We start from the raw sequence: 10,799 nt of genomic DNA on the forward strand, positions 1-10,799 counted from the left end.
GTGATCAACTCTGAGAATAGCCCTATAGGCGCATTGATGAAACGCCCGATTTATTTAATAGAAAACAAGATTAAAAATCTGGGATGTCACAACGTTTGAATGAACTGAATTGGCCCAATTGCAAACTGTTTATAATTGGCAAAAAAAAGAAGTAACTATTTATGACTTAATTGAAAAAATTATAATAAGTTTGTGATTATTTTGGTAATTTTTCCTACAACAATTTATCTATTATTTTGTCCTTCTTATCTCAAAATCTTCCTTTCTTGGTTAACATTTTATTAATTTCATTAGAGTAATATATATATATATATATATATATATATATATATATCAAATCTCTTCCTTTACAATATCAAAGAATTTATCCTTTTTCCTTAGTATGTTGTCGAAATACTTTTATACAAAGCATGTAAGATGTTAGAAGAATATATAGAAAAAAGACTTAAAATATTATTCACAATAAGGAATCTTGATATTATTTTGTAAACAATTCAAATGATATTAATTTTTGTCTATCCAAAATAACGCTATTTCACTCGCATCTAAGAAAAAAGAAATGTTCTTACTTTGTGTAGTGTTTTAATTTTATTAAATTTCATCTTCTTAACAATTTATCTATAAATATAATCGACAACGTGAAAATGAACTAGAATTCTGGGAAATTTCTCTTTTCGACAAAATAAATTCTTATGGAAGTAATATCTAACAATTAAAAAAAAAAAACATGGTGCCATCACTATACATGGAAAATCCATGACAAACAAACCCTAAACATATTAAATTTTTAATTACGGTAAGTAGATCCTATATATTTATGTAATAACTAAAAAAAAAGGAAAGTAAATATATTTGGGACTACCAATTTAAATTGTAATTAAATGATAGATAGTAATTTTGTCTTTTTGGTAGAAATTGAATGGATTTAGTTATATAGGAGTTAGAAATAGCACTGCCTTTTTTCTTTTTTCTTTTTTCCGGTATATACTCACAACTTGTGCAGAATTTTTTAAGTGTGTAGAATATACTCTTCTTCCATCTCTCATCCCTTTCTTTCTGGTAAAACAACTTCCAAAGTGGGCCTCTTCTCTCAACCAATGTCCAAATAGGACAACATTCTCTTATAACCAATGTCCAAATAGGACAGCATTCTCTTATTCGAATATCTCAATCTCCTTATTAAAAACTGCCTCTTCATAATATTTCGCAAGCAATTTGCGGTGAAAGTAATTTCCAGATTTTTCATTGTCAGTAGCCATCAACAATAGGCAAATTACAAGGAGCAATCTAAGTAAGCTCTCACGTCATCTCCAAGCACAACAATCACCGACTAAGTCCACCAAGTTTTGGAAGCCAATGAAGCAAATCGGTCCTCGAGAGCCAATTCAGCATCTTGGAATTGTAATTAATCTCCCCAACATTTCTCAATTCATTGCTCTCGATTTCTTTGTCGATGCCGACTCTGACGAAGATGTGTCAGGGGACATGGAGGAAGTTGGCTAGAGGCTGGTAGTTGGGCAATGTGTGGAGGAAGAAGAAAGAAAAAAATGGCTCTAGATCAAAATACCCATGCAATGCCACCAAAAGTAGTAAGTACTTGCCTACAAAGATTTAGTCGATGTGTGAGTTCATGGCCTCATTTGAAATTGTTGGAATTTTGTTTGTTAAAACAAAATGAGTGCCTTTTACTTTGTCCCACATAGAAAAGGTGGGAGCAGGAGGATTAGTTTATTAATGAGGAATTTCCCTTTTGTAGTTAAAGGAGTGATTAGGTGGGGCTAGACCCCACCATACCCGCGTGCGGGTGCGCGGATAATTGCGTGATTATTTGGCGCACTTAGCACTTTGCGCGCCCGCGGTTTAATTAGCATTAATCCCTTGCTTATTTATTTATTTATTTATTTATTTATTTTTTATTTTAGTTCAAAGGTTGCCTTTTAATTTGAGAATTTCGGAAATGAAATATAAATGAAAATTCGACATTCTATTTAAAAAAAAAATTATTATTCCGAATTTTATTTGTGTCTTTTCAAACAACCTTTGGAAAATTACTTATTCGGTTTTAATTTATCTGAAGGATTGCAATTGTTCGTTTTTCGACTTCTTCCGAAGAGTCGCATTGGTTTATCTGAACAATTTTCTAAAGACGTGTTTGTTCACAATTTTCACGAAGAGTTGCAATACTGTTTCATATATACTTGTCATTTTCGAAAAGAAATAGAGTTGTCATTTTCGAGTCCTCTTTCTGAAAAAAACAGCAGCCAATTTTTCGATTGTTTCTTAGAGAGACCCTGGAGAAATACTAGAATTGCTATTTAGTATTCTCATCCGAGACTTTGTTGTATCCTGAAGGATTTTTGCCGGTGACCATTAGCAATGTTGTGGGGCAAATAAATCCTTAAATAAAGTGATATCACGCCTCAAAGTCCGAGTTGTTTTTACTCGATCCGATTTCATTGTTCAACCCATTTCGAAGACATATTTTACTAACAATTTTAAGGATTTATCTTGCTACAATGGAGTCGGAGACAATCAAAGTTATGAATCAAGATATGGTCAAACTAGACCGGTTCGATGGGAACAATTTTGCTCGCTGGAGGGACAAGATGATGTTCTTACTCACTGCTCTAAAGATCTCCTACATTCTGGATCCTAACTTGGCGCCTATAGAAGATCCTAAGCCTACTTTCGATGGAGGACAGCCAAGTGCGGAAGCCATTGAGAGGGTTAATAAGGAAAAGAAGAAACATGCGGAGGATGAATTACTTTGTCGAGGACACATTCTGAACACACTCTCCGATCGTCCGTACGACTTATTCACTGAAATGAAGTCGCCAGAGAAATTTGGAATGCACCTTTGGAATTCAAGTACAAAGCGGAGGAGCAAGGTACCAACAAATATCTAATTGCAAAGTATTTTGATTTCAAGTTTATTGATACTAAGCCCTTGCTGGAACAAGTTCATGAATTGCAAGTGATTGTGAATAAGATTCGTGCTCTCAAGATTGATATTCCAGAAGCTTTTCAAGTTGGAGCAATTATTGCGAAATTGCCTCCAAGTTGGAAAGATTATGGAAAAAGGCTGATTCACAAGTCGGAGGACTTTACTTTGGAGCAAATACAAAAACATCTTCGCATTGAGGAAGAGTCATGTTTACGTGATAATTCTGTTTTGTACAATTCCAAGGTGAATTTTGAGGATAAAAAACGGAAACTCGGCCAGAACTTCAAAGTAAAAAGCGGGGGGCATAAATTCAAGAGAACACAAAAGAAGCAAAAGGGTTGTTGTTTTGTATGTGGCAAACAGGGACATTACGCAAAGGATTGCATTCACCGTAAGAGCATTTCAAAGGACAAGAACATTCCAGTGGTGAAAGCAGATGCAAATCTGGTTGAAGAAAATTATGTAGCCATGATTTCGAACATGTTTTCAAACATGGAAATTTCTGAAATAAATGATGCGATGGCTATGGTTTCTGAAATTAATTCTACCACTGTCCAATCCGGTTGGTGGATAGAGTCTGGAGCAACTGTTCATGTGTGGAAGGACAAATACATGTTCAAGCAATTTGAAGAGATTGTTGACTCAAATGTTCAAGAGGTCCTGATGGCGAATAATGCTCTTGCAAAGGTTGCTGGAAAAGGCACGGTGGAGATAGACTTCACTTCTGGAAAGAAGATAACTCTTCTTAATGTGTTATTTATACCTGAAATTAGGAAGAACCTAGTTTCTATTGATTTACATTGTAAGATGGGGTTTCGGGTTTTGTTTGAATCCGACAAGGTTATCCTGTCGAAAAATGGGCTGTTTGTTGGGAAGGGTTATGCCAATGATGTCATGTATCAACTGAGTATCAATAATAATATTTCTAGTTCTGCTTATATTGTCGAGTCTTCAATTTTATGGCATAGTAGGTTGGCACATATAAATTTTCGTTATTTGAAGAATATGAAAAATTAGACTTGATAAATTTTAATGGCGAATCTGATAAATGTGAAATATGTGCTAAGTCAAAACTTACTAAGAAGCCATTTCCTAGTATTAAAAGAAATTGAATTTATTGGATTTGGTTCATAGTGATATATGTGAATTTAATGGCATGCTAACACGTGGAGGTAAAAGGTATTTTATTACCTTTGTGGATGATTGTAGTAGGTTCTTATATGTTTATCTCATGAGATCGAAGGATGAAGCTTTTACCATGTTTAAGAAATATAAAGCTGAAGTAGAGAATCAATTAGAAAAGAAAATCAAAGTTCTACGATCAGATAGAGGTGGAGAATATTTCTTAAATGAATTCTCTTCATTTTGTGAAGAACATGGTATTATTCATCAAGCTTCAGCACCATATACTCCACAACAAAATGGTTTAGCTGAAAGGAAAAATCGATCTCTTGGAAAAATGGTTAATTGTATGCTTTCAAATTCAAAGCTACCAATTAATCTTTGGGGAGAAGCATTACTTACTGCATGCTATATTCATAATAGAATACCTTCCAAGAAAAATGACATAACCCCTTATGAAATATGGAAAGGTAGAAAGCCAAATTTGTCATATCTTAAAGTGTGGGGGTGTTTAGCGTACTACCGAGCTCCAGATCCTAAGAGAACAAAGCTCGGTCCTAGAGCTATCAAAAGTGTTTTCGTAGGGTATGCTGAAAATAGTAAAGCTTATAGGCTTCTTGATTTAGAGTCTAATGTCATAGTATAATCGAGAGACGTCAAATTCTTTGAGAATAAATGTTTTACAAGTTCTGAAATGATTGAAAATAATTCAAGATCTATTGAAACTCAAAGTGATTTTCAAGAGAAAGAAACGAATTCTAAAGACATGATTGAATTAAGGAGAAGTACTAGAGCTAGGAAAATAAAAGACTTGGGTCCTGATTTTATTACTCATGTTTTTCTTGTTGAATGAGATGGAGATAATAATGTGGTAAATAAATATCCTTTAGTGTTAAATTTAGAAGATGATCCTGGAAGCTTTGATGATGCTATGTCTTCTAGAGATGCTTCTTTTTGGAAAGAAGCCGTGAATGATGAAATGGACTCAATTATGTCCAATAATACTTGGGTATTAGTAGATTTACCAAAAGGATCAAAACCAATTGGATGCAAATGGGTTTTTAGAAGAAAATATCATTCTGATGGTTCTATTCAAGCTTTTAAAGCTAGGCTTGTAGTTAAGGGATATAGACAAAAAGAAGGAATAGATTATTTTGATACATATGCTCCTGTTGCACGTATAACTTCCATTCGAGTTCTTTTTGCTCTAGCTTCCATTTATGATCTTTATGTTCATCAAATGGATGTTAAAACTGCTTTCTTAAATGGAGACTTAAATGAGGAGATTTACATGGAACAACCGGAGGGTTTTTTGTTCTTCCTGGAAATGAAAGAAAGTATGTAAATTGATTAAGTCTCTTTATGGACTTAAGCAAGCTCCTAAGCAGTGGCATGAAAAGTTTAATTCGGTCATATTGTCAAATGGTTTCATCAATAATAGTGCCGATAGGTGTATATACTATAATTTCACTAAAGACTATGGTGTCTTAGTGTGCTTGTATGTTGATGATATGCTTATCTTTGGAACGAATATGACTGGAGTTAATGAAACTAAGAAGTATCTAACTTCCATGTTTAAAATGAAGGATTTGGGTGAAGTAGATACTATTTTAGGTATTAAAGTTAAGAAAAATAGTAGGGGTTATTCTTTAAGCCAATGTAGTTATGTTGAAAAATTATTAAATAAATTTCAACATCTTGGTTTTAAAGAAATAAGTACTCCATTTGATTCTAGTATTAAATTAAATTATAATACTGGTAGAGCGGTGGCACAACTAGAATATGCAAGTGCTATAGGGTCTTTAATGTATGCGATGCATTGTACTAGACCCGATATTGCTTATTCTCGTATGCAAGTTGAGTAGGTATACAAGTAATCCAAGTACAGTAACATTGGAGAGCTATTACTAGAATTTTTGGTTATCTTAGGAGAACTAAAAATTTAGGATTGTTCTACAATAATTATCCGGCTGTATTAGAAGGATATACCGATGCTAGTTGGATTACAAGTGTGGGAGATGAGCGTTCCACTTCTGGATGGATCTTCACACTAGCGGAGGTGTGTATCTTGGGCGAGCAAGAAACAGACATGTATAACTCACTCAACAATGGAATATGAATTTATTGCTTTGGCGGTAGCTGGGAAAGAGGCTGAATGGATTAGAAATTTGTTGTTGGATATCAAATTATGGCCTAGTCCTATGCCTCCTATCTCTATTCACTGTGATAGTCGTGCCACTTTGGCAAGAGCCTATAGTAGCACCTATAATGGTAAGTCTAGACACATTAGTCTAAGACATGAATATGTGAGACAATTGATTAAAGATGGTACCATAACAATTGTCTATGTGAGGTCAAGTAAAAATCTTGCCGATCCTTTGACGAAGGCTTTACCAAGACATATGGTAATAACGACCTCACAAGAAATGGGGCTGAAACTCTTTAATTGAAATCACCAATAATGGTAACCCGACCTTTTTCTAAAACATCACTAGTTACAAGGTTTAATGGGTAAGAACAAGTTATTGAATGTGATTGTTTGATACTGACATAGTCCTGATATGACAAGTCAGTATTGTCTGTTACATTTTGTAGGCTGAATTGAATTCTTAATGAAGTATGATACAAGTTTGTAGTGTGTTGATAATAACAGAAACACATGGTAGATACTTCACCTATATGAGCTTAGAAGTGGTGCCGCTTCTTACGAAAGTGAGGGTTGCTTTCTAGAGAGCTCATGAAACAGGATCAAGCACAAGGCCATAATAGTGCGGAGTAATATAGAAATTCTCGCTGAAACAAGAGGTTAGTGTATGTGTGGTATGTCCGGTTCTATTACATAAAAGTACAAGTTTAAAGCCGAGCTACTTGTCACTTTGATAGAGCTTTGATATACTTGCACTAAGTAAAGGTTTAACTCGAAAGAGACCTTTATGTATGTATATTAATCTTCTGAAACTTTGGCTGTATGATTTTTAAAATTTTATTTTGAAATTTTGTTTTACAAACAAAGTGGGGGATTGTTGGAATTTTGTTTGTTAAAACAAAATGAGTGTCTTTTACTTTGTCCCACATAGAAAAGGTGGGAGCAGGAGGATTAGTTTATTAATTAGGAATTTCTCTTTTGTAGTTAAATGAGTGATTAGGTGGGGCTAGACCCCACCATACCCGCATTGGTTTATCCGAACAATTTTCTAAAGACGTGTTTGTTCACAATTTTCACGAAGAGTTGCAATACTGTTTCATATATATACTTGTCATTTTCGGAAAGAAATAGAGTTGTCATTTTTGAGTCCTCTTTCTGAAAAAACAGCAGCCAATTTTTCGATTGTTTCTTAGAGAGACCCTGAAGAAATACTAGAATTGCTATTTAGTATTCTCATCCGAGACTTTGTTGTATCCTGGAGGATTTTTGCCGGTGACCATTAGCAACGTTGTGGGACAAATAAATCCTTAAAGAAAATGATATCACGCCTCAAAGTCCGAGTTGTTTTTACTCGATCCGATTTCATTGTTCAACCCATTTCAAAGACATATTTTACTAACAGAAATTAAGTTGGCTACTTTGAGGTTATAATTTGAGACAAGTTCCACTTTTAGTTATCTTTTAAAAAAATCAGGACACCTTGAAATTTTTCAAAATTTAAAGTGGTTAATCGTCACATAATTTTTATAACTTTCAGATTTAGTCGAGTTTTCTTTTGAACTAATTATTGGTAAATAGTAATATGCACAAGAAGAATCACTTCCTCTTATGAAAATGAAGTGCATCTTATATGCAATCCTCACCCCGGTAATTCTAAAGAATCCATATTTTGACTCTCCATTCGACTTTGGCTCGAATCTTGTCTAATACATGAGATTAGTTGAGTATTTAATGGATCCAACAAATTTGCCTATTTCAAGCGGGTTTCTTGTTATAAAAATAAGAACTCGTACATGCCATATTCTAATACAAAACATAAAGAAATACTTGCTTCATGGCCCATCTCACCCAACCAGAACCAAAAGCCAAATCCTAAAGCACCACAAGTTATCGTTATATCGAAAGACCACGTGAAGATCAAAATCAGCAAATCTTTCAAAATCAGATTATTTATTGCCTCAAAAATATCAAACCACACACAAAATGAGATTGCAACACAACATGGAACCATTTATTCCAACAGGCGACATCATCCAAGAGCAAAGAAACATAGAAATGCAGCGCTTGTTGCTTCGGCACGCATGACGCATCGATGTTGAATCTCAATCCCGGAGTACTGGTGGTGGTGATGGCGGCGAGTTACCACGACCACTGGGTCCAGAAGGTGGAACAATTGACCCCTTGGGCAATAGCCTGAAATGGAAAGGCAGAGCACTTGGTCCAGAAGGTGGAGCAATTGGCCCTTTCGGCAATAGCCTGAAGTGAAAAGGCGGAGTACTGGGTCCAGAAGGTGGAACAATTGACCCTTTGGGCAATAACCTGAAATGAAAAGGCGCTCCTCTGATTTTTGCGGGACTCGCCAGATTTCTTGTGGCGAGATTCCTCGCCTCAATAGGAGAGAAAGTTAAGCCCAAAGCAAATGCCACGAACAAAATCATCCATAAGCATTTTCTGCTACCACTATCCATTGTTTGTTCTCTCCTCTCTAACCCGGACGTATCTTAGCTACCCTTGGGTTTGTCTAATGATATATATACAAATTAATATCTCTTGAAAGGGTGGAAATTTCTATATATAGAAACAAAATCGGATTTGTTCCTATATATGCGCTTGATTGTCGTTATGGAAATTTCTTAAAGAGGTTACCAAGAAATCTACGAAACCAAAGTAATTGCAACTTGAGCAATTCTAGAGTTTTGGCAATTTTTTTTTCCATTTTACTTAGCAACATCAAATGGGAAATTTATCTAATCAGTCCTAAATTTATTGCATAAATGTTAATTCAGTCTTAAACTTTTCAATTTAGCAAAATGAATCATTATCTTTACACAAACTTTTAATATAGTCATTTTGATCAATTTTTGATAGAAATGATCACATGATAACCATTTTATACCTAACTAGAATTATTTTTTTGTTCCCAAGAATATGTTTAAACAAAAATCTATTTGATAACACAATTTCAAATTTCTATTTCTAGAACAAATTTTTAGTCTAGAAATATGTTTGAAATAGAAATAAGAAATAAAGTTTTTATAATTCTCAATTTTTTGGAATTAGAATAAGAAATAAAAATACATTTCATCGCTCGCTCTAGCTACAAGCTAGTCGCCCACCCATTGCTACCCGGCATCTACTGGTCATCGGCCGCCTTTCGTTGATTGTCGTCTGCCATTGCTGCCCAACAAGGAGAACTTTTTGTACCATTATCAAACAAACTTCTATTCCAATTTTGTGTTGTCAAGTATTTTTGCTTAAAAATCATCCAGGAGTAATCTATTTATGGGACTAATGGTTATCATTTGTACCCTAATTCACCAAAATGACTACATTGAATTTTGTGCAAATGTTTAAAACTAAATTGGACAAAAATGAAAAGTTTATGATTGAATTAGCATCCATACAATATCTTTAAGATTGATTAGATAATTTCCCTAGCATAGAAGCTATTCTCTCACACCACAGCAATACCTACTAATCACACATCTTCTTTCCCCTCTTTCTTTAATAACACTTTGAAATCTAGAAAGTATGTTTGCATTTGCTTTAAAGATAGTTGCAATTGTGCACACCCACACTGATTGTATGTAGATAAGAAATTGATATTCGAAAACTAAGTAAACTCACTTTCATGTGCAAATATTTGAAATGTCAAATAATGAAAATAAATTATAGATAACGTTATCATATTTGGAAAGATAATAAGCAATTGCTCCATAGTTTCTTTATCAACCTATATGAAGAGTGTTTTCTCTTATTTTGAATTTGATTTTGGTTGAATTTACGTGCACAAGAAATAGAGCCAAATAACCGGAATTCAAACAACGTGAGGAGACGTGGGTGGTCCGATTTCAAGAGAGTTCAAGTCCCTTGGAAATGGTTATTCAGTATTGGATTTCGTGACATGTAGATAAAGTGAAATATTTATCTCATTCAAAACTTTGGATGAAACAGTGAAATCGATGTAAATTGGTCCTTTTATTTGGATGGAATGGCTTTACCAAAGGCGGGCCTATCAATTTTCCCGAACCAAATTCACCATACTTTGATTTTTCGCCAAAAACTCGGTTTACAGAAAAATCTTCTGAAGATGAGTCAACATTCCTAAAATGATTTGTAACACTACAGGACTTCCAATTTCTGAATTCGGTTTCAGTCTCATGGTTAATTTCATTCTGGCGCGACTTTAGTGCGTCTTAATCTACCGAGTAGCTTTTAGAAATTTTCGTGCATTTGACCTGTGGTTGACCATTTTCAAGCCACAATGTACATCAACACATTGGCGACTCTCGGTTGTCATGAAAGTCTCGAGATTTTAAATGCGGACAGAGGGTACCAAAATGATAGAAGAATTGATCTAGTGTCGATCAACAAGAATTGTGCAATTAAGTGGAATCACATAAAGTCAATTACATGCCTTTATCGAGTCAATCTATCTCTGATCTCAAATCGATTTTTAATTGTGCCGTAATGACCCTTGCAAATTAGCTCGGTCGAGAAGTCGTTTCCTGGTCGAATTTTCAAATCTGATATGTTAGAATCCTTTAATGGCTTCACTTGATAGACTAGTTATCTCGTGAGTGGCCA

This window comes from Eucalyptus grandis, chromosome 1 (assembly GCF_016545825.1).
Source record: "Eucalyptus grandis isolate ANBG69807.140 chromosome 1, ASM1654582v1, whole genome shotgun sequence".
Taxonomy (NCBI): domain Eukaryota; kingdom Viridiplantae; phylum Streptophyta; class Magnoliopsida; order Myrtales; family Myrtaceae; genus Eucalyptus; species Eucalyptus grandis.